Source organism: Silene latifolia, chromosome 9 (assembly GCF_048544455.1).
Source record: "Silene latifolia isolate original U9 population chromosome 9, ASM4854445v1, whole genome shotgun sequence".
NCBI classification, from domain to species: Eukaryota; Viridiplantae; Streptophyta; class Magnoliopsida; order Caryophyllales; family Caryophyllaceae; genus Silene; species Silene latifolia.
In genome coordinates this window covers 168,619,536-168,644,422 of record NC_133534.1, presented here as the reverse complement: position 1 = coordinate 168,644,422, position 24,887 = coordinate 168,619,536, and the positions used below count along the sequence as shown (strand labels likewise).

The following is a 24,887-nucleotide window of genomic DNA, read 5'->3' as shown; positions in this document are numbered from 1 at the left end:
GACGGGCGGATTAGGATGTAGGACGCCCGGATTCGCTGACAGTCAAAAATTTCAAAACTTCAGCTCATTTCAGGACGTGCGTCTTTTACCCAACACGGCCGGATTGTCTGAAGACGGGCGGATTCGACCCCTTTTGTACCCCGATTCAGTTCCATCCGTGTACAATGCATATCCCTTGTCATTCTTCCATTCTTCTTCATATCTCGTGTTCTTCATTGTGGGGGCACTACTAAGGCATGGATAGCCTAGGCAATTGCCATCCCCACACTAAGCTAAAGCACTACACATCAATTGAGATCATTAGTCCCTCCCTCACTTCTCTCAAACATGACAATTATCTTGATCAAAGTAAATAAAAATCCAAAGATGACAAAAAATGCAATACAAGAATTGAAATGCGAGTTAGAGAGTTAGAAATATTTACAAACGGTGGTTTAGGGAGGACTCCACCAAACTCTCATTCTTGATGAGATGTCAAGGGGGAATGTCCAAGGTGTTGTTGATGTTGCTCAACACCTTGAAGAAATAATCAAAAGTTTGTTCATTGTCGTTATAAAGTTCTTCAATAGACCTTGGCCCTTCTTGTCGCTCTTGATCGATGGCATTACCAATGTAGGGATTTAAAATCCCTTCAAATTCGTCGTCCCAAAGACCACAAACTTCATTAAGTTGGTCATTGAAAATCTCTTGATTTGATGGAGACAACTATTCCAATTTCTTCTTTTGGCCAATGAGGCCATCCTCTTCTTCTTTGCTTGATTTTGATGAGCTTTGCAAGCTCTCCTTGTCACAATTCACTTGCTCTTTGAATGGAGCATCTTCAATTTTCTTCTTCCATTGGAGTTCCGACTTCTTCCTATCATCCTTCCGGCTATAATGATCAATCATGAAACACGGTTCATGCAAACGAGGAGCTCTCATAGTTTTGTCAAGATTAAAAGTTATACTCTCATCTCCAACTTCTAGAGTGAGCTCACCATGTTTCACATCAATCACCGCACCCGCGGTGTGTAAGAAGGGTCTTCCTAGAATGATTGGAATGTTGGAATCTTCCTCCATGTCAACAATGACAAAGTCCACCGGGATGAAAAACTTCCCAATTCGTACGAGAACATCTTCCCATATCCCTAATGGTGTCTTCGTCGATCTATCGGCCATTTGGAGTGTGATATTGGTGCATTTAAGCTCTCCCATCCCCAACCTTTTACTCACCGAGTACGGCATAACACTCACACTAGCCCCTAGATCACATAAAGCTTTGTTGATCGTGGTGTCGCCAATGGTACACGGTATCGAGAAGCTTCCCGGATCCTTTAGTTTTGGAGGTGAACTCCCTTGAAGTATTGCAGTACTCACCTTAGTGAAGGCGATAGTCTCAAGTTTCCGGATCGACTTCTTCTTTGTGAGGATGTCTTTCATGTATTTCGCATAGGCCGGCACGTGATTGATTAATTCCGTGAAAGGAATCGAGACTTCCAAATTCTTCACAATTTCCATAAACTTTCCAAGTTGGTCATCAAATTTGGGCTTGGCTTGACGACTTGGAAAAGGAAGTCTAATCACAATGGGCTCCTTCTCCTTGACCTTGTCTTCATTTTTCTTTGAAATTTCTTCTTTTGATGATTCTCCATCTTTGGAGTTTTGCACAATTTCTTCCTTATCACTAGCTTCCACAACTTCATCCTCAACTTGCATCTTCGGTGCTTCATACCTTGTACCACTTCTCAAGTGAATGGCACTAACCGTTTCATGTCTTGGGGGATTACTTTGAGGTGGTAATTGCCCCTTTTGTCTTTGTGAGCTTGAAGATGCTAGTTGAGTCAATTGGGTTTCCAACATCTTGGTGTGAGCTAGGATGTTGTTGATGGTGGTTTCCTTTGCTTGACTATCTTTTTGGATTTGAGTGAAAAATTCTTGTTGATTCTTTTGCATTTGGAGGACCGCTTTTTGGACATCAAAACCTTGGTCATTTTGGTGATTGTATGGATTTTGATTTTGGTAACCTTGGTTTTGATTGTAAAAGGGTCTTTGATTTTGGTTTCTCATGGGAGGTGGGGTGTATGTTGTTTGAGGGTTTTGAACATTTTGGCTTTTGTATGAGAGATTTGGATGGAATTTGGTGTTTTCATTGTAATAGTTGGAATAAGGGGTACCACTCTTGTATGCTTGGAAAGCATTCACTTGTTCAATTGTTCCCCTACATTCACTTTGGTCATGTCCTAAAGTTCCACAATTCTCACATATCCCACTTGGGATTGATGAAGATGCCGTCATGGCGTTAACATGATGCTTTGGTGATTTTGAGGCTTCTTCAAGTCTAGCCATAGCTTTTTCAAACTTCAAATTGATTGTGTCAATGTGAGCACTAAGTTGAGCACCCAATTGAGTAACGGAGTCCACTTCATGCTTTCCTCCTCTAGTAGCCTTGCGAGGTCTACTATATTGTGAGTTATGGACCGCCATTTCCTCAATTTTGTTCCATGTTTGATTGTCATCAACTTCGGTGAACATTCCATTTGATCCCATGTTGAGAATGTTCCTTGAATCTTCATATAAACCGTTCCAAAATTGTTGTACCAAGAACCATTCGCTAAGTCCATGGTGAGGACATGAGCGACAAATTCCCTTGAACCGCTCCCAAGATTCATACAAAGATTCTTCATCCCTTTGCTTAAAACCCGTAATTTGAGCTCTTAGCATGTTAGTCTTTTCCGGTGGGTAGAATTTTTTGTAGAAAGCTTGAGCCAACTTCTTCCAAGAATCAATTCCGAGAGTGGCCTTATTAAGGCCCTTCAACCATTGTTTCGCGGTGCCAATTAGAGAAAAAGGAAATAAGACCCATCGAATTTGGTCTTGAGTTACACCGGTTTGAGAAATCGCATCACAATAGTCACAAAAGGTTTCCATATGAGAATGAGGGTCTTCACTAGGCATCCCCCCAAATTGGCTCCTTTCGACTAATTGGATAAAGGCGGATTTAGCAATAAAATTTCCGGTTAGATGTTGTGGTGTGGGAGTACCATTGGGTAGGTTCTCCTCGGTGGGTACGGAATGTGACGAAAACTTAGGCATTGTAGGTTGATTTTGTGGGGTATTTTGTAATGGGTTCTCCTCACCTTCTCTTGCAAAAGGGTTGATGAACTCAATAGTTGGTTGAATATCTACAACCTCACTAATACCTCTCAAATTCCTCCTAGCAAGTCTCATATTGGTTGTCAAAGTTCTTTCAATTTCACGATCAAAAGGTAACAAATCACCTTATGACCTTCTAGACATGCAAAATATCAAACAACTTGAAAACAATTAGAACAAACCTTGAGGAGTTTTACTTCCCCAAGGCAAAGAAAGACACAACTAATAACAATGTAAGAAAATCTAAATCAAGTAAACACCGTCCCCGGCAACGGCGCCATTTTTGATCGGTCCGTTTCGTGTTCACAATTAAATAGATGTGGTCGTTGGGTCACGTCCGAATCAAAACACAATTTATAGCTTCACAAACAACTCTACAATTAGTAAAGAGGCAAGTAAAGGTCGGATCCCAAGGGACGGGAATTGAGATGAGATTTCTATTGAAACTAGCGGTGTCTTAGGGGTGTCAAAATTTGGGTTGATGTAGAAGGTCACTAACTAAAATAGCAATGAAAATAAACAAGCAAGATGAATTAAAAGAGTTGTAAACAATTGATAAAAAGCACTAGGGTATCATGAGGTCATAGGGGAATCATGGGAATTGATCATACAAACATGTTCTCAAATTAAAAGCAAGCAATTATTGTTGTGATGGATTGAGTTGGGTTATATCTTACAATCCTAGGAAAGTTTGGGTCCCGAAGCCGAATCGATTAGATTGTACAACACCTACAAGTCGACTTAATCTTCCCTACTCAACAACATGCATGGTCTAATGAGACTCGAGTTGGTTTATGTCTTACAAGTCTCATTTAAAAGATAGGTGATGGGTAAAAAATGCAAGGATTCATAGGCTCGCATTTCATCAAACATAACATGTGCATGAGTTGAGATCAAAACAAGCAAGCAAATAAACCATGAAAGCATATTAATTTAAGCATGAATCATTCCCCATGTTGGTTTCCCCTAATCACCCATTAACCCTAGCTAAGAGACTACTCACTCATTATCATGTTGATCATGCTAGCAAGGTTGTCAATCATACCAACAAAATGAACATGATGAATAAATGAAAGTAATTAACAATAATTAAAAAGGGATTTAGAGAATTATACCTACTAATGATTCCAATAATAAAGCAAAGATAAAAGAAGTACTTGATGCTTGATTAAGAGGTTGTCAATCTCCCAATAATAACCCAAATAATCTTCAATTACCCAAAATAAAGGATGAACAAAAGAGAGATTAAGAAAATAAAACTTGTATTAAAACTTGATTAATTGTTTATTACAAAACTAAAGAGAGATTTGATTGATATTAACTACTCTAATTATTGATAAGAAGAACATACTCTTCTATTTAGACTAATGGGGTATTTATAGTGGAAATTAGGGGGATGCATTAGGGTTAACTAAGGGCTAAACTAGTAATTACACTTTTTATTTTGAGCAGGGAGGAGCCAGTATTTTTCGAAGGAAGGACTTCTTTCTTTGTAGCTTAGAGAAGACGAAATTGTGCTGTACAGGAATCCGTGCATTTTGGAGTCGGGACGGGCGGATTCTGGCGGTGGAAAACGGGCGGCTTCAGGTGAATCCGGGCGGATTCTGGTGGTGGCAAACCCGAGCGTCTTGGGATGAAACTGCACAGATTGTGCATGTGGAGGACGGCCGGATTGTAGACAATCCGTACGGATTGTTCCTCAGCAACATTTCTTCTTCTTTTCTTCCCTTTTCTTCATAAAATCCTTGGGGATTTCCTTGGGGACTCAAGGATCCTTTCTCAACATTGCTCATCTACTATAATATGTACAAAGGCCTTCTAATCTTGTCTCTCCTTGATGCTTGGTCATTGGATTCGATCAATTTAATCTTGTTTTGCCATTAAAATGCAAGATTTGCACTCCTTTCCTACCAAGGGATCAAAATCTCAAAGAATATGCAAAACAAAGAACTAAAGATAACAAATGACCCAAATATGCACTAAAAAGTATGGGAACAAGGCTAATTCGTGGGCTAAATATGCGCTAATTATGGTCACGTCAGAAAGTAGCTGTAAGACAATCCGAGCGGATTGTCCACAATCCGCCCGTCCAAGAGGTACAATCCGAGCGTCTTCCCCCAATGGACGCCCGTCCAGAATCACCAGAATCCGCCCGTCCACCACCATAATCTGCTTGTCCAAAACACCCCCAATCCGCCCGTCCCGTGCCCTGGACGCTCGGATTGCCTGTCAGCCATTTCGTCTTCTACAAGTTTCAAGGAAGGATGCGCATATTTTTCTAAGACCGGCGAAAAGGAGACCGGAGTCTCCCTAGAGACCGGCGATTCCTCAAGGACTTAATCGTCATTTAAGCCATTAGTAAACCCTAATTTATGTAACTAATCCCCACTATAAATACCCCATTAGTCTAATTAGATTAGTATGTTCTTCTTAGCAATCTTTAGTGTAGTTAATATCAATCAAATATCTCTTTAATCTTGTAATCAACATTTAATCAAGTTTTAATACAAGTTTCATTTCCTTTCTCTCTCTTGTTCATCCTTTGTTTTGTGTAATTGAAGATTATTTGGGTTATTATTGGGAGATTGACAACCTTCCAATCAATCATCAAGTACTTCTATTATTCTTTGCTTTATTATTGGAATCATTAGTAGGTATAATTCTCTTAATCCCTTTTTAATTATTGTTAATTATCTTCATTTATTCATCATGTTTTACTTTGTTGGTATGATTGACAACCTTGCTAGCATGCTCAACATGATAATGAGTGAGTAGTTTCCTTAGCTAGGGTTAATGGGTAATTAGGGGAAACCAACATGGGGGATGATTCATGCTTAAATTAATATGTTTTCATAGTTTATTTGCTTGCTTGTTGTGATCTCAACTTATGCACATGTTGTTTGATGAAATGCGAGCCTATGAATCCTAATTGCATTTTTTACCCATCACCTATCTTTTCAATGAGACTTCTAAGACATAAACCAACTCGAGTCTCATTAGACCATGCATATAGTTGAGTAGGGAAGATTAAGTCGACTTGTAGGTGTTGTACAATCTAATCGATTCGGCTCCGGGACCCAAACTTTCCTAGGATTGTAAGATATAAACCAACTCGATCCATCACAACAATAATTGCTTGCTTATAATTTGAGAATATGTTTGTATGATCAATTCCCATGAACCCCCTATGACCCCATGACACCCTAGTGCCTTTTATCAATTGTTTACATCCCTTTTTAATCATCTTGCTTGTTTACTTTCATTGCTATTTAGTTTAGTGATCTTCTACTTCAAACCCCAAATTGTGACACCCTTAGACACCGCTAGTTGCAATTAAAAATCTCATCTCAATTCCCGTCCCTTGGGATCCGACCTTTACTTGCCTCTTTAATAATTGTAGAGTTGTTTGTGAAGTTATAAATTGTGTTTTGTTCTAGGTGCTCCTAACGACAAGTACCGAAAACTAAACCTCCATCGTGAGTCCGACCAAAAATGGCGCCGTTGCCGGGGACGGTGTTAACTTGATTTAGATTTTCTTATATTGTTATTAGTTGTGTCTTTCTTTGCCTTGGGGAAGTAAAACTCCCCAAGGTTTGTTCTAACTATTTTCAAGTTGTTCGTTATTTTGCAAGATGGACCTTATAGATTGTTTTGTAGAGGACCATTTAAGTATACCTTTCTTCAAAGATCCCATGCAAGCATTGGTAGCCTTGGAAGCAAGTGAGGCTAAAAATATGTATTGGGAATTGGAGGTAGATCTTTTTGAGGCCGCTCTAGCTAACAAAGAACTTACTCATGCACAATCCGAATTAGTACATAACATCCTTGTGGAAGCATGTCAACCTATAGAAGATGAGCAATCCATCCTAGAAGACATCTTACAAGCTCAAGATCAAGAGAAATTCGTCATGGAATTCGAGTGTGATGAGATTGATGAGAACGAAGAACAAGTTGAATATGCAATGAGAATGGAATGTCTAATGGAGATGGAGCAAATTCTCAATGAACCTTCAAAGGAGGAAAGTGAGGTACAAACCCCTACTTTAAAACCCCTTCCCCCAAATTTGAAATATGCTTACCTTGATGAATCAAAGACCAAACCCGTGATTATTAATGATAGACTTGATGAAAACCAATTGGGAAAATTGCTTGATGTGTTGAAACAACATGAAAAGGCTATAGGTTATAGTCTAGATGACCTTAAAGGGATAAGTCCCAACTTTTGTATACATAGAATCCATCTAGAGGAAGACCATAGACCTACCATCCAATCTCAAAGGAGATTAAACCCCCACATGCAAGAAGTTGTCAAGGGAGAGGTTATGAAATTACTTGATGCGGGAATCATATATCCCATATCGGACTCTTTTTAGGTTAGCCCCGTTCAAGTGGTACCTAAGAAAGGAGGTACCACGGTGGTGACAAACGAAAAGAATGAGTTAATACCCACAAGGAAGATCACTGGTTGGCGTATGTGTATTGACTATCGAAAATTGAATTCCGCAACAAGAAAGGATCATTTCCACCTACCATTCATTGACCAAATGCTTGAGAGGTTAGCCTCCAACAAATTCTTTTGTTAACTTGACGGGTATTCGGGATTCTTTCAAATCCCTATACACCCGGATGACCAACATAAGACCACCTTCACATGCCCTTATGGTACTTTTGCATATAGGAGGATGCCTTTTGGCTTATGTAGTGCCCCCGCCACTTTCCAAAGATGCATGATGAGTGTCTTCTCCGACTACCTAGAGACCATAATGGAAGTTTTTATGGATGATTTTAGCGTTTATGGAAAGGACTTTGACTCATGTTTGCATAATCTTTCTCTTGTATTGCAAAAATGTGAAGATGTTAGTCTTGTTTTAAATTGGGAAAAGTGTCACTTCATGGTCAATGAAGGAATTGTTTTGGGTCATTTAATTTCGGAAAAGGGCATCGAGGTGGGTAAAGCTAAGGTTGAGGTGATAGAGAAACTCCCACCTCCCGTGAATGTTAGACGGGTGAGAAGTTTTCTCGGTCACGCGGGTTTCTATCGCCGTTTCATAAAAGATTTTTCAAAAATAGCGAAACCCCTCACTCAACTCTTACTTAAAGATGCCCAATTCCATTTCACTGATGAGTGTGTTGAAGCCTTTAATAGAATCAAGGAAGCACTAATCTCGGCACCGATCATTCAACCTCCAAATTGGAAACTACCGTTCGAGATTATGTGTGATGCTAGTAACTACGCCGTTGGAGCGGTTCTTGGCCAATGGGTAGGAAGAGCTCTTCACGCCATCTACTATATAAGCAAGACTCTTTATCCCTCCCAAGTGAACTATGATACCACCGAGAAAGAGCTTCTTGCCATTGTCTATGCTTTGGACAAATTCCATTCCTACTTACTTGGATCCAAAGTGATTGTCTTTTCGGATCACCGGGCTCTCCGACACCTCTTGATAAAGAAGGAGGCAAAACCAAGGTTGTTGAGATGGATTTTTCTTCTACAAGAATTCGACTTGGAGATAAGAGACAAGAAAGGAGCCGAAAATGTAGTGGCGGATCACTTGTCAAGGATCCGGTTTCATGATGAACAAGGAGAAACGCCGATCAATGACTCATTTCCCGACGATATCTTGATGGCCATTCAAACACAACTTGAAAGGCACATCACCCCATGGTTTGCCGATTATGTCAACTACATCGTTGGAAGAGTACTCCCTCCAAATTTGAACTACAACCAAAGGAAGAGATTCTTATTCGAAGTAAAGAGGTACTTTTGGGATGACCCAAACCTCTACAAAGAGTGTAGTGATGGGCTCTACCGGAGATGCATCCCTCAATGGGAAGTCCAAGGAATCTTGGAAGGATGCCACTCATCACCCTACGGTGGGCACCATGGAGCAAGGAGAACCATTGCAAAAATTCTTCAATCGGGCTTCTATTGGCCTACAATGTTTCAAGATACAAGGGAATTCATCATTCATTGTGATGCTTGTCAAAGAACGGGGAATATCTCTTGGAGGAACGAAATGCCACAAAGGGGCATACTAGAGGTGGAGATCTTCGATGTTTGGGGGAACGACTACCAAGGTCTGTTTGTGACATCCAATGGGAATAGATATATCCTTGTGGCCGTAGATTACATCTCAAAGTGGGTGGAGCCAATTGTCACTCCAAACGATGATGCAAAAACGGTCACCAAGCTCTTCAAGAAAATAATCTTCCCAAGATTTGGAGTTCCTAGAGCAATCATAAGTGATGGAGGAACGCATTTTCATGAAAATAAGCTCGCATCTCTTTTGACCAAGTATGGTGTTCAACATAGAATCGGCTTGGGATATCATCCTCAAACAAGCGGTCAAGTTGAAGTTTCGAATAGAGAGATCAAGCAAATTCTTGAGAAAGTTGTGAACAAGACCCAAAAGGATTGGAGTACAAAGCTTGATGACGCTCTTTGGGCTTATAGGACGGCCTATAAGACTCCCATAGGAGCCTCCCCTTACAAGCTTGTCTATGGAAAAGCATGCCACTTGCCAATCGAATTGGAGTATAAAGCTTTTTGGGCAATCCGAGCCCTTAACCTTGATCTCAAATTAAGTGGTCAAAAGAGGATGATTCAAATTCAAGAGTTGGAGGAATTCCGACTACAATCTTATGAGAATGCCAAGATCTACAAGGAAAGGACAAGATTGCTCCATGACAAGAGGATTAAGCAAAAAGCCTTGCACAAAGGGGATAAAGTCCTTCTATTCAATTCCCGCTATCGACTCTTTCCGGGAAAGTTGAACTCTAGATGGATGGGTCCCTATGTGATCACCGAAGTTGGAAAATATGGGGATTTTGAAATCAAGGCGGAAGATGGAAGCAAATTCAAGGTCAATGGTCAAAGATTGAAGCCATACAATGAGGGAGCATTTATTGGAGAGGTCGAGGTCACCTATCTCGGGCCTCCTCATCCTTGAAGGAATCATCAAAGGGAGATTTTGTGGAGTCCTCTCCAAACCACCATTTGTAAATATTTCTAACTCCCTAACTTGCATTTTAATTCTTACATTGCATTTTTGTCATTTTTGGATTTTTATGCTTTGATCAAGATATTTATCATTTTTGAGAGAAGTGAGGGAGGGACTAATGATTCAATTGATGTGTAGTGCTTTAGCTTAGTGTGGGGATAGCAATTGCCTAGGCTATTCATGCCTTAGTAGTGCCCCTACAATGAAGAACACGGGATTTGAAGAATGAAAATGACACGGGATATGCAAGTGCACGGATGGAACTGAATCCGGGTAGACCAGGAGGAATCCGAGCGTCCCTATGGGGAATCCGCTCGTCTTATGGGAATCCGAGCGTCTATGGCTAAAACCGTCCATCCAAATGAGCTGCAAAGTTGAAAATTTGGGACTGTTAGAGAATCCGAGCGTCCCAGCAGAGAAGACGCTCGTCTGAAAGAATCCGAGCGTCTGAAGACGAATCCGCACGTCTTTTTGCTAGTGCATTTTAAGAAAAGTTCCCGTAACAGAATCCGCCCGTCCTTGGGAAAAGACGCTCGTCTTGTAACAGAAAAGACGCTCGTCTTGTGCTCGATCCGCTCGTCTTGGCTGCGTCAAATTTTTGCAAAAATTAGCTGTAAGAGAATCCGAGCGTCTTCCCTGGAATCCGCTCGTCCAAGAATGACAGAATCCGAGCGTCTTGTGCCTGAGTCCGCTCGTCTTCCTGCGTTCTTCAATCCCGATTTTCCTAATTTTAAATCACCCCACCACACAATTTGTGACACATCACCCTTCCTTCCACTTGTATTATAAAAACTCACCTCCTTATGACTCCAAAGCATATCCCAAACACTCTTTCATTCCACAAAATCAAAAAGCCCCAAATTTCTAGGGTTTCTAAAGCAACATTCAATCCACAAAGAGCATCTTCATACTTTAACAAATCAAAAATTCCAACTCAACAATCAAAGAATGGCACCAAAGGGATCTTCTTTTAGGGATAGAAGAAGACCAAGAGTAAGGGGAAGCTCTTCTACCTCCCACATCAACACCTTAAGGAGGGAGCATGAAGAAATTGTGGATCTCACAAGGCTTGATGACTTCTCAAATGTTGAATTCGTCAATGATGTGCAAAGGCTCGTTTTCCACCGGCTTCTTCGTAAGAACATTCTCCCTACTAAGTTTTTATGTCATAAAACTTTAAAGAAACTTGGGATTTATCATAAAATGGAAGCTCTTTTTGAGTTGTTTGGTCTCTCTACCCTTTTCCACATGCACGAGCAAACTTACCGATCCCTTGTGCTTGAATTTTTAAGCTTCTTGAAAATCACAACCTTGAATAGAACGATATGCATAGAATTTAGGTTGGAGAGTGTTTCAAGAATGATGACTCTAGTGGAATTTGCTAATGTGCTTGGTCTCGATGTCTCGCCTACCCGGACATCAAAACCGAAGAGATATAGTGTTCCACCCCTATGGAGGGCCATGACCGGCCGAGATTTCATGTACATCAAGGAGTGTCAAGCTTTCCACATTCAAAATCCTATTTTGAGACTTACTTACCGGTTTCTTTCCGGCACTCTACTTGCTCGTCGAGACCCGGCAATAGTGAACGAACTTGACCTTGTGTTCATGGAGTCTTATCTCGATATCCAAGGAAGGGGTGGGTACCACTTTAATGCGCCTCTTGTGTTACTCGAAAAATGGGCAAATTTTAGGAATGGTGATGATGATGGGATGAAACACATGTTAGAAATCTATATCTCATTACTATACATATTCATATATGTTTTAATTTTAATTTAGTTATAAAATTAAAAGATGATCTTATGCATGCAAACAATAAAAGAATAAGAAAGAAATCATCATCTTACATTGAAGATTTTGGATTATATGGGCACAAGTGAGTTCTCCTACTCAGTTGTTCTTGAGCTTCCTAAAATGGATGAACAAGGATTCAAGTAGAGAATCCCTCCCAAGGAATAATACCCAAAGTAACTCCTTAATAAAATTAATATTATTATTACTAGAACAATATTAATTTTGAATAAAAATGACCCAAAATATTTATTTGGTTCTCTTAATATTCGGCTAAGAGAAGGGAGAAAATGAAGGATTTTTATCTCTCTAAAATTCTTATTTTTAGATGTGTGAAGAATGAATAATACACTAATGTTTTTAGTAGTGTATAAGGTAAAAATTTATGAAAGAAAAACCCATGGTTTTTCCTTCACAAAACCGGGTAGAGGGGGAGGTGGTGATGCCCAATGCATGATCAAAGTGCTCTTCACAATAACCACTAGGTATGCATGGCTAGGTTTAGGCAAGAATGATTATGCTTACCACTTACTTAATCAACATAATATTTTCCTAATATCACCTCTAATTTCGGTCCATATTAAGATAAAATGGATTCCATTTTATCTTTGTCAATTTGTCACATGTCACATGTCATGTAAAATTGTTATGTATTTTTTTAACATATTAAAAATCAACGCATTAATAAAAATACGTCATATAAAAAATTGACTTAGTAATTCATAATTACTTGTACCAAAATATTTTACCAATTATAAATCACAACATCTTGTATTTATAATAAATTATTCATTCAAATGCAATTGTTTCCTTAAACAATAATTTCATCTAAATAATAAAACAATTCGATCACTTAGACCGTATCTTATTTAATCAAATTATAATGAGATACGTAAATATTACTTCCAAAATCATCCGTCAATTTTAAGTAATTTAATTAACCCTTATCGTCATACGATCAATTAAATAATCAATTAAGAGTGTTACCCTTTAGGTATGACCTAAGGGGATCAATCGATCACCACCGCACACGACGTAATGTCAAACTCTAGTCAGCCAATCATTACCGATATGTGTGGACCAGCTGACAATAAAATATTACTTCCCAATTGTATTCTTAAAATGAGACTTAAACATGTGATCATTATGATCGACAGTCGTGATCGCATTATTTTCGGAGGACACATATTCCAACAATCTCCCACTTGTCCTCGACAATGTGCGTCACCAATTCTCTTGTCCTATTATTATCTCCCACTCAATGCAAGGTGTCTTTCAGGTCGTACTTGCAAGTGATCATATCGAGAGTGGTTCCTCGATTTGGAGAATAACTGATTGACCGGATTTATCTACCATAGATATCTTCCGAGCGTGGCCACGCATTTCCAGTTCATTACTCCTCGAGTGGCCCTGAGATATTGTTATAACCCTGACTAGGGGTGGACAATTCCTATCGCACTCATCCCCTTCGACTACCCACAGCCATCATAACCCAAAATATGCCCATTTGACCCCATTTACGAAGGTCTTAGTAACACAAATCAAAGTTAATCTGAAACTGTGCCATCTTAGGCGAATAGTCTTTAGTCAAAAGAATCGACTCATTAGAATACTATAGTAGCTCTCGCCACGACTAGGCTATATAAATTTTCCAGAACTCTATAAGCGGTCACAAGGCCCGACAAAGTGTTCCTAACAGTCTGCCTATGTGATCGACTAGTCATTCTCATATGACTCCATGGCACTTGAACTTGCCATCAATCGCATCACACTCTAGTCACTTCGAGACGTCACCTCATGTAAGTAACTATGGGCGAATACAATGCTAATCCGTGTTCACTTTAACGGGGTTCAATTGTCTCTACAACCCGTTTGGATGTAACAAAGTAAAAGGTGAGTTAATAATAACTCAAACGACAAATGTCGACATCACATTCGGGTAGTCAATACCATATTACAACCTTGTGATGCATATCGTAAGTGTGTAAACACCAGACGATTGCAATGGAAGTTTAACATACCATGTGTCCATGTGTTCAAACTTCTTTTAATCGCATTTTCTTTTACATTCATGTTATCTCTCATAGCATGAACCTTACCAAGTACACATATAGGTTCCCAACCTCAGTTTGGGTTCTTTATCTTGAAAGAACTTCCCTGTCGATTATCACATAACCAATGAATTTGTGGTGAATGATATAACTTGCATTGATCAAGTACTCCACCCACTCACAATGCACTAGGTAAATGTTTTGTAGAGTCTTGCAACTATTTTCAAGATGATTAGCCTAGCACTTCTTACAAGCCCTAGTATATTAGGAAAAATTAGTTTTGAGTAACTTCTTACTTCAACTAAGTATCTTTCCTAACTTCTTATTTCTCCTTTTAGCTTGAAAAAGCTTAGGATTTTCATAAATCCTTACGCGTGTTTGAACTTTAATATGTGAAACCTCTTGACACATAACAGAGTGTTCTGTCAAACACTGAAATCGCTCATCGGTTCTCCTCGAGAATACATGACGATTCTTCTATGGCTCGCCAATGATTCATCATGCTCTTATGCATATGATTCATTATTGGACATGTGCATGATTATTCTAATGGTGGAAATATTAGTAACTAATAATCATGTGATCAACCATTCTTAGGTTCAATGAATGACCATGACTGCTAATGGCAATTTCATTTTCATTGACATGAATAAGTTAGGTTTCTCGTTGATTTGATGTGTATATCTCAATACCTATCCAACATCTCATGATGTGATTGGATTCATCATAGTCCATTTTCATCCAGAATTGAAAACTCAAATACTTCTTTGTGAAAGAATAGTATTAGCTCGTCATTCTCAATGAGTAATGAGTTATAAACCTTTACAAGATGATTGCTCCCACTAAATTCCATGTCTTCACACGATAATTTCCAACTCCCACTTAATTCCACATGTTTCGCAATTGACTACTCAATCGAAACATTTCAAGAATTGAAATATATATATATATATATTGCTTTGCTAAGTTATTAAGATAAAACCATATATGTTCCCATCATATCCTTTCAAAATACCTATTTTGAAGAGGTTTCATCTTCAACCTTATGGAAAGAGATTCTAATCTCTAACTCATTCATATTGTGATGATGCGTAGCAATGTCATTATTTAAATGTGAATTATATCTAATACACGTCTTTCAAAATACCCTTTTCGGAAGGAGGTTTAGCCATTTCATTTTCATAATGAGGTTAAGTAATGACATTAGCGTGGTTAACTTTTAATCTTAGCTCTTGTGGATATCGGCATATCAATCTTTGCAACTAATTCATTTAGGCTCTTAAGTAAATATCAATATTGAAACTATTGGTCAAATGTTGTTCATAAACTAGTCAAAACTCTTGTTGAGACTTTACATTAGTCATTCTTATTCCAAAACCTTCTTTTGGTCTCCTCGTGTAGTTATCTTGAGAACATATTCTTTTGATTACTTCACTTGGTCTCTTTTCTCATGTAGATATCATCTATTCGAGACCATAAATCTCATTTATTCGAGTATAATATCTGTATAGGTATACAAATCATTCTTTCTTGCGTATATCTCATTTACACAAGTACACAAATTTTGCTTGGTGTTCTTTGTGTCTTCATTTTCTCCCACTCTATCTTTAGAATGAATACACTAGAGATTCAAAGATAGTTTATGAGACACAAATAATGATTTTGAAGTAGGAGGAGGGCTATCTCATAGGTTGACTAATTGTTTTAAATTTGATTAGTGTACTTGGTGATTGACATTCCTTTAAGAGAGTCCATCAACTCAATCATCACTTTATAATTGATCATACACAAGCCTTAAGCTTGTGGATATATAATGAATCCCATCATTATAGTTGTCTATTAGATCACTTTAAGTGAATGATTATATGTTTCTATGAGCATGCGTATAAAGACGAATTTTAGAACAAGGATAAAATACGATCAAACGGGTGACTTGGGTTGCAAACCAAGCCACCATTATCCAAAATACAACCATTATCCAAAATATATTTCCATGTCGGACACGGAAATCAAAAGGTTCTAAAATCCGAGACATAAATTAAAATAAGACAATAAAAAGCCAAGCTTCATGGAAGCTACTCCAAGCTTCTTTATGGTTTCTCAAGCTTGCTTTTCTTTTCCCTAGTCCTTGCTTGGTGGAGGCCCTATTTACAATAAAAAGGGGATACATTATCACAACTTTGTATCACAATACCATAGTTGAATTAGAAACATAAAAGAAAGGATAGTCATTTACCTACTGGAGTGATCTTTCCAGCTTTAATGTCACCAAGATATTTGGAACAATTTCTTTTCCAATGTCCAACACCATTACAATAATGGCATTTATCAAGAGGACCCTTCTTGATTTTGGAAGTGCTAGCTTCATAAGTCTTAGCTTTGGTGAAAGTGGGAGCTTGCTTCTTACCCTTCTTCTTGAACTTCCCCTTGCTTTTGGTGCTAATGTTAAGCACATCCTTAGGTGGGTTAAAATTTAACCCCATGTCTCTTTCGGCTTGCATAAGTAACTTGTGCAATTCTTCAAGAGACACGTCCTTGTCTTGCATGTTAAAATTCACCCGGAATTGAACATATGCCTTGACTTTGGATAAGGAGTGTAGAATCCTATCTACAATGAGTTCCTTGGGGATTTCAACTTTTTGAATCTTCAAGGTCTCGACTAGCTCCATCAATTTGAGCACGTGAGGGCTAACCTTTTGGCCCTCTTTGAAGTCGAGATCAAAGAATGCCGCGGCCGCCTCATATTGGACGATCCGCGGAGTTTGTGAAAACATTGTCATAAGCTTGGAATAGATTTCATTAGCGGTGCCCATCTTAAAGGCTCTCCTTTGGAGATCCGCCTCCATCGCAAAGATTAACACATTTTTCATTGCGGCGGACTCCTTGTGGTAAGCGTCATATGCTTCCCTAGTAGCGGCATTCGACCTAGCATTAGGTTCGGGTGGAGAGGCCTCGGTGAGGTAACGAAGCTTGTCGTCACCTTGGGCGGCTAATTTGAGTTGGGCATCCCAATCGGAGAAATTTGACCCATTCTTTTCAAGTTTACAACGATCCATGAAGGATCTGAGCCATGAAGTATTAGTGAGAGGCGTGGCGTTGGCGTTTGGAGTGGCCATTTGTTATGAGAAATAAAAGTGGTCTACAAAACAAAATATAGAAGGAATAAAACATATGTCGTTTTCAAAATAATACTCGTAAAAATTCAATTTAAACAAGTTTTATGGTATTTATCTAGTGACCTCTACCCAACTTGATAAATGACTCCAAGACCCAATTTCATATCAACTTAGGGCACGGTGTGCCGAAATACCCTTTATTAACATAACTTGGTGGATTAACCTCTTAATCGATTCTACTTTTAGAACTCTTGGTCGATAAAATTACATTAATATTTATCTCTAGCCCGAAACACATCCGGAAATCATCGTGAATACTTTCGTTGAGTTCAACCCAAATTTCGAATAAATGTGTCCATGATCCAAACTCATGTCAACTTAGGGCACGGTGTGCCGAAATACCCCTCATTAATATAAATTCGGTGGATAGACATTTATCACCCACTTCCTCTACGTAACAAGGTTTGTACCCCAGTGTGGCCGAGTGCACTCCCTCACGAAATAGGTTTTCATGGTTTCTACTTTTTGGTAAGGCTATTGTCTCAATTGTTTATTTTAGCGAGAGGTCATGTCAATTTATTATCAAGCACGTTTTAAGTGAACTAAAGCGGTGAACTACGATAATTTTAATTGACACGGTCGATAAACTCGATTAAAATGACAATGCATATTTTTGTTATGGCGATTTAGCGATGCATGCAACATATAAATAAAATGCAAAGCATAAATTAAATCCTAGTATGGCCTTCCTAAAATAGAATGTGACACCCTCATTTATTGCGGAAAAGTAAACACGTAATTCTAGAATAAAATTGCATGGATATATTTGTAATAGGTTCATTTGGGTAAAAACCTGTAATTTTTAAAACCTGAACCTGTTATAAAGATATCCAAATTGGAAGGTGTCAAACATACAAGGTCTAAATAGAAGTTTCATAACATAACCATCGCTAAAGTCGCAAATAGCAAATTATACAACCAAATGTAAAGAGGGAGACATATGTCCCTAAAATGTATGTGACATAAAAAGTGTTTAAGGGTCACAATAAAATAAAGCCAATCTAGGTTCCAAGGTTTCTTTGCTCACTAGCTCGTCCGTGTACCCCATATAAGCATCACCTACCTGTCAATCGCATTTTATACAAACACGAAAGCCACAGTCAGTGGGGAGTAACTCCGAGTTCTCCCAGCCACGAAATGTCATAATTAATATAACATGTAAACATAAGAATATGAATATGAATAACACATAGCCTTAGCATATAAATGCTAGACAATCGTGCTTATCATGTGAACAACAATATAACGACACATATTCCTAGCATGTGAATACTAGACCGACTCATACTACACTATCATGTGAATCACATAACACACGGGAATCCAAACTCTATCAACCATAGCCGGCTTGCATCTCACCTTCTATGATTCATAGAATCATCAAACAAGAAAGGGCAATATATCTAGAGACAGGCATAAGTTACTAGTACAGTCAATAGTCACTTTGTAACACGAGTCTATACCACGAGGTAGGGAAGCTAGTATTTTGGCTCAGAGGTTACATTTAAAACATGGCCAAGATACGACTCAACCCTAATCCTAGACTGCGCAGACCTAGAGAAATGCGGATAAAACCACCGCACCCAAGACACATGATAAAACCACATGAGTACCCTAAGGAGTCCACCAAAGGGTTGGCTAGTACTTAAGCTGACCATCTACTCATAAAATAGGCGAGAAGGTCATGCCCCGACCTTGGATATAAACCCACCAAGCCGGGAACACAAAGGCTATTAAGCCGCAAACATATACTCGTCAAAGACTATAATGGCCTATCTATGATGAAGGCCGAAATACTCACCTAGGACCTAGTCCCAACTTGAATACTTTAGCCCACACCACACAAGACAAGTAGGACACCCAATTAACCATAAAAGGGGCAAAGAGTCCAAACTTGTACACACAAAAGATCATACACACCCTAGTATATGAAAGGCTACGCAAGAGCATATTCAGCTGACAATCCAACAATATCTCCAATATCAATAATAACCCAAATTCCAGCTAACCGTTAATCTCATAATTCATGAGAATAAGCTAAAATGGCAACAAGACAAGAAGACTCAAGTATAAGGCAACCAATTCATCCAACAACCAACATGTGAAATGATAGTCACAAATATTAAGGCATCAACGTAAAACATCCAATAACAACCAATCTCACCTCAAAGACAAACCCTCGACCCGAGTCCATGACGGGTCATCGGTCAAATCGAGGCTGACCGGTTTAAACCTAGTTTGACCAAACTCGTTCGGTCAATCTGGCCCAATTCAGAGTCTTGGCCTACTTTGGCCCAAATCACAAAATTTATCACAATATCATTCTCATGCTATTCCCAATTTCTATCATGTGAGAAACGAAAGTAACACATTATCAATCACCTAAACACTTAACAAACAACAAACACAACATCAACTACTAATGTGACATTAATTCGTCGAGTAACTCGGAATAGTTACCTTAAGCTATCAAAGAGACAAGTAATAACTTGAGAAAGCTTCTAAAACCCAAAATTACTCTTCATCTTCAACCACATATGAGTCACCTAAAATAATTATGTGAAAGGACGATATTAACGAATTATCGTTATATAAAATATGAGACGAAAATTAATTTAATTATATTTTAAATAAACCGAGTTAGCGCCAAAACAATTTATAAACACAACTAGCCCAAAGTTACCAAATATAGCTAGCCCTTTTATCAAAATTAAATGAGTCCAATAAACTAAATATGTGAAGGAGCAATATTAATGATTTACGTTATATGAAATACGAGGCGGGATTTAAGTCATTCAAAAGAATCACATTTGTGCCGAAATAAACCCGACCCACGACTCAAAGTGGCCATTTGGATAGCCCCTACACGAACTCGGACAACCACCACCACCATGGTGCGGGATGACCAGTTTTGGGTTCTCAAAACCCGATCCAAGCATTCATTTTAGCCATCTAAAGCGACCTATTCGAGTACCATCTAGCGGACCCAAAACAATCCCTACATGTCAAGTATACACCGTCTCAACTATAAAAGACAACAATTAGCACCCAAAACAATCCTTACATGTCAGCATACCCCGACTTAAATATACCACTTACTAGCTAGCATCCCAAATGATCCCTACAGGTCAGTATACACCGTCTCAATCATCTCCACATATCAGTATACACCGTCTCAACTATACAACTGACTAATTAACATCCATAAGGATCCCTATATATAATTATACACCGTCTCAATTATAAAACAGACTAACCAGCATTCGAAATAAACATATTTTACAAGTAATATCGAGTAACCCGTCATCGTTACCTTTTTCCGATCGAATTAGTCCTTCATGACTAACAAATCTTATACAAGACCGTCTATCTTAGCATCTACAACCGTCTTATAATAAATAAAGCTGAAAGTATAAATTGCGTTTGTAAAAATACATGACGAAAATGAATTTTTACTTACAACGGATTGACAGGAACGATGAAAGCAGCACTTTGGAACGAAAATCATTGATAACGGATGACAAACGGAGTGACAGAATCAATTTAAAATTAAAAAAAATGAAACAGAACAAAAAAGAAGAAAAAGGAAGGGAGAAGAAGGAATGATACGTGAGAAATGAGGGAGCAGCTAGCTAGCTAGCTATTTATTATACGTACGTTTCTTCGTTGTTAAGAAACTTCGATAGTTATTAAAACCGTTTCGAGTTAAATTTAACCGGTTTAAGAAAGAGTCTCATAAATGAAACGGAATCAATAATAAATAAGTTTAAAGAATGAAAAATAAAATAAACTCAGATAGTTAACGGAAATAATAAGAAATCGGCTTGAAACGGAATTATTAGCGATTTTACTAAATTAGCGGATTTTAACGAAATTTGTTCATTTAGCAAAATAAATTCAAAATGGTTAACTCGATGACTTTTTTCCCGGGTCCGACTTGAGTCCACTAAGGACTGAATTTAAAAAAAAGACTCGTAAAAGATACTGAAATAGTTAAATGACATAATTAAATCCAAAATATCAATTAAAATAATTTTATCCTACTTAATAAAATACGGGGTGTTACAATCACCCCACCTTCAAAAAGTTCCGTCCTCGAAACTTGAAAGTAGAAATGAAAGGTTATATAAAACAAAACTGGAACTTTGGAATCGGTAACCAAAACATTTAAAAGGTTACTTATCGTAAGAATTAGAATTCTTTCAAAAGTTTCAAATAAAATTTTCCAACAGAACCAGGTTCTCATCAAAGGAACGGAAGTGTTCTCGTTACGTATTCAAGAACATTACATTCCAAATCAAAGATAAGGTCAAAAGCAAATCATTTGTATAAAAAAAAAAAATCAAAACACTTTCAAAAACATTAACGGAAAGTTTTCAAAAGTGTAAGTTTCATTCATGGAACGAAATTGCTCTTGTCGTGCTCACAAGAACGCTAACTTTCCAAGTCAGAGACAAATTTAAAACAAAAACTATTCGCCGACAAGCGTAGAACAAGTTATCAAACGTCTCCAATAACTAGTTCTAACATCCGATCAACGTTAAAATCAAAATAAGAGAAAGGTAATCTACTCAATTTTTTTTTTTTTTTTTTTTTTTTTTTTTTGTGCGAAAAGCCAAAATAGAAATAAAGGTTTCACTTTTAAACCCAAATGGGGGTCAAATCCCTGAAAGTGTAACATTAAACTTTGACAAAGAAGTCATAAATAGATCAAAGTTAACAGAAATTGGACAAAACTTAACGAAATCTCGGGTCTAGTAATTAAAATTACGATAAATGAGTTTATATTCAAGGAAGGAATAAGGAACTAAATCAAATTTTCATTTTCAGATCTTTAAAAATAGGTTAGGTTTGCAGAAGTGACATAAACTTTTAAGAATGAATCGAAACTGGTAGCTTGAAAGTTTAGAAGTTGTACAAAAAGGAAAGTAACTTAGATAGCATAGAAACAAAGTATGTTAAGAGAGCTCAAACTTAAGCAACAAGAGAGCTATAATGAATTTCATAGGGTAGAAATTGAAGTCAAAATTACAAGGATGTCAAAGATAGAGTTTCACAAGATACGAGTGTCAAACTTAAAGGAGGAGCAAGATGAAGCGAGAAAATGAGGTATGAACGGTAACGCTTATGATCGAGGAGAAAGGGAAATTAGACAACAAGGAAATGCCAGATACTCAAATCTCAAACAACAATGTCATCACTCCACTAAGGAAACAAAGGGTAATAACCAGGTCAGGAAATGATAGGAAATTTAAAAAGGGATATATGAACATGTCAAGATGTGAGACTAAAAGAGTCGAATCATAAAGATAACTAGTTAACAACCAGTAAGAGATATTAGAATTAGGGAGGTATTCAAGACAAGGAAATAACGAGTAAACTTTTATACTTAAGAATCAAATCCAACCAAGGTATGAACGAAAGGGAGGAAAACGATTAATGGTACGAAAGAGGATTTTAAGGCTTAATCCATACGCTTCCTAAAACTTAAGGTCCTCTCTAACAAGGTCACGTCTATTAGGGTATTGTACCTTCATAACAAAACGACCAAATCCCAAAACAAGGGTCAAGATAAAATAAACGCTTGCTTAAGGGGTGATAAATCGGTTAGATACTTCTTCCATCTATCTTATCACATATTAGGATTTCCCTAAAGCAAATCTACCACTCAAGTATAAAATCATCTCTTTATCTCAAGCACTCGACACAACCTCAGTGTTTTAAAAACCAAAGAATGAATTGACAAAGACTTCTCAACAAAGTTCTCAAAGAACAACTAACATCAAATCACATCACCAACCTATACGGGATTGTTAACATCTAAAAATGAGTTTTCTTCCAAATTCATATTCTAAACTTATCTCATGTTTACTCCTAAGGTGACGACGCTCAACCTACTAAGCTTTCAAATCCCAAACATAAACAACATGGCCAAGTTCTATAACTTTAATCACATAGGCAACTCATTCCTAACACCAAGAATCCACCAATCAATTATACTCACTTTATCAAGGATCTAGGTATAAGAACCATCAAGTATGTCTCATCACACTACCCAAGTCTTTCCAACATCAAATCCTCTCAAAACCAGGAAAGGGTCAAACACAAACAATCCCTTCAAAGGTCATAATTTCCAACCAAGGTCAACATTTCTCAAAAGGAATAGTATTATCAAAAGGCGTTAAGGAAGGATAAGCAAGAAACAAAGGACAAGTTAGGAAATACAAGAGTGACTCACAAGGAGAAAGAAAAGAGGATTTAGAAGAAGGAATAGGCATTAAGAAGTAAAGAACGGGGCAAGGTACACAAAGAATGAGAAACATCTTCGAGGAAGTAGAAGCATTCTTCAAAGTTGAACAAATCTTCAATTTCTGGCAATAGGCACCATGTCTTGATCTTCGTATAGATAAGCTCACGGTCATTGATCCAAGAACGCAACAATTATTAAATGACAATCAACAAACAGGTTAGTACCTAACAAAGAGCAAACACAAAGAGACTACAACATAAGGTCCTAAGTCTACCCATCTTACCCATCTCTCAAGTTTATTATTTTAAGGTCAAGTTATTTATATTGGGGTGCACAAACGTGCGTCGGGAGCAAATATGCTCTGATACCAACTGTGACACCCTCATTTATTGCGGAAAAGTAAACACGTAATTCTAGAATAAAACTGCATGGATATATTTGTAATAGGTTCATTTGGGTAAAAACCTGTAATTTTTAAAACCTGAACCTGTTATAAAGATATCCAAATTGGAAGGTGTCAAACATACAAGGTCTAAATAGAAGTTTCATAACATAACCATCGCTAAAGTCGCAAATAGCAAATTATACAACCAAATGTAAAGAGGGAGACATATGTCCCTAAAATGTATGTGACATAAAAAGTGTTTAAGGGTCACAATAAAATAAAGCCAATCTAGGTTCCAAGGTTTCTTTGCTCTCTAGCTCGTCCGTGTACCCCATATAAGCATCACCTACCTGTCAATCGCATTTTATACAAACACGAAAGCCACAGTCAGTGGGGAGTAACTCCGAGTTCTCCCAGCCACAAAATGTCATAATTAATATAACATGTAAACATAAGAATATGAATATGAATAACACATAGCCTTAGCATATAAATGCTAGACAATCGTGCTTATCATGTGAACAACAATATAACGACACATATTCCTAGCATGTGAATACTAGACCGACTCATACTACACTATCATGTGAATCACATAACACACGGGAATCCAAACTCTATCAACCATAGCCGGCTTGCATCTCACCTTCTATGATTCATAGAATCATCTAACAAGAAAGGGCAATATATCTAGAGACAGGCATAAGTTACTAGTACAGTCAATAGTCACTTTGTAACTCGAGTCTATACCACGAGGTAGGGAAGCTAGTATTTTGGCTCAGAGGTTACATTTAAAACATGGCCAAGATACGACTCAACCCTAATCCTAGATCAAGAGACCTAGAGAAATGCGGATAAAACCACCGCACCCAAGACTCATGATAAAACCACATGAGTACCCTAAGGAGTCCACCAAAGGGTTGGCTAGTACTTAAGCCGACCATCTACTCACAAAATAGGCAGAAAGGTCATGCCCGACTTGGATATAAACCCACCAAGCCAGGAACACAAAGGCTATTAAGCCGCAAACATATACTCGTCAAAGACTATAATGGCCTATCTATGATGAAGGCCGAAATACTCACCTAGGACCTAGTC

General features: G+C 38.0%; 1 non-coding gene across 1 annotated transcript; it reads left to right on the top strand.

The window, feature by feature from the left end:
- The first annotated feature begins 2,593 nt into the window (after positions 1-2,593).
- LOC141603131 (small nucleolar RNA R71) lies at positions 2,594-2,700 on the top strand. Its single transcript, XR_012525027.1, has one exon. It is a non-coding gene; the product is annotated as a small nucleolar RNA R71 (small nucleolar RNA).
- Positions 2,701-24,887: the final 22,187 nt, after the last annotated feature.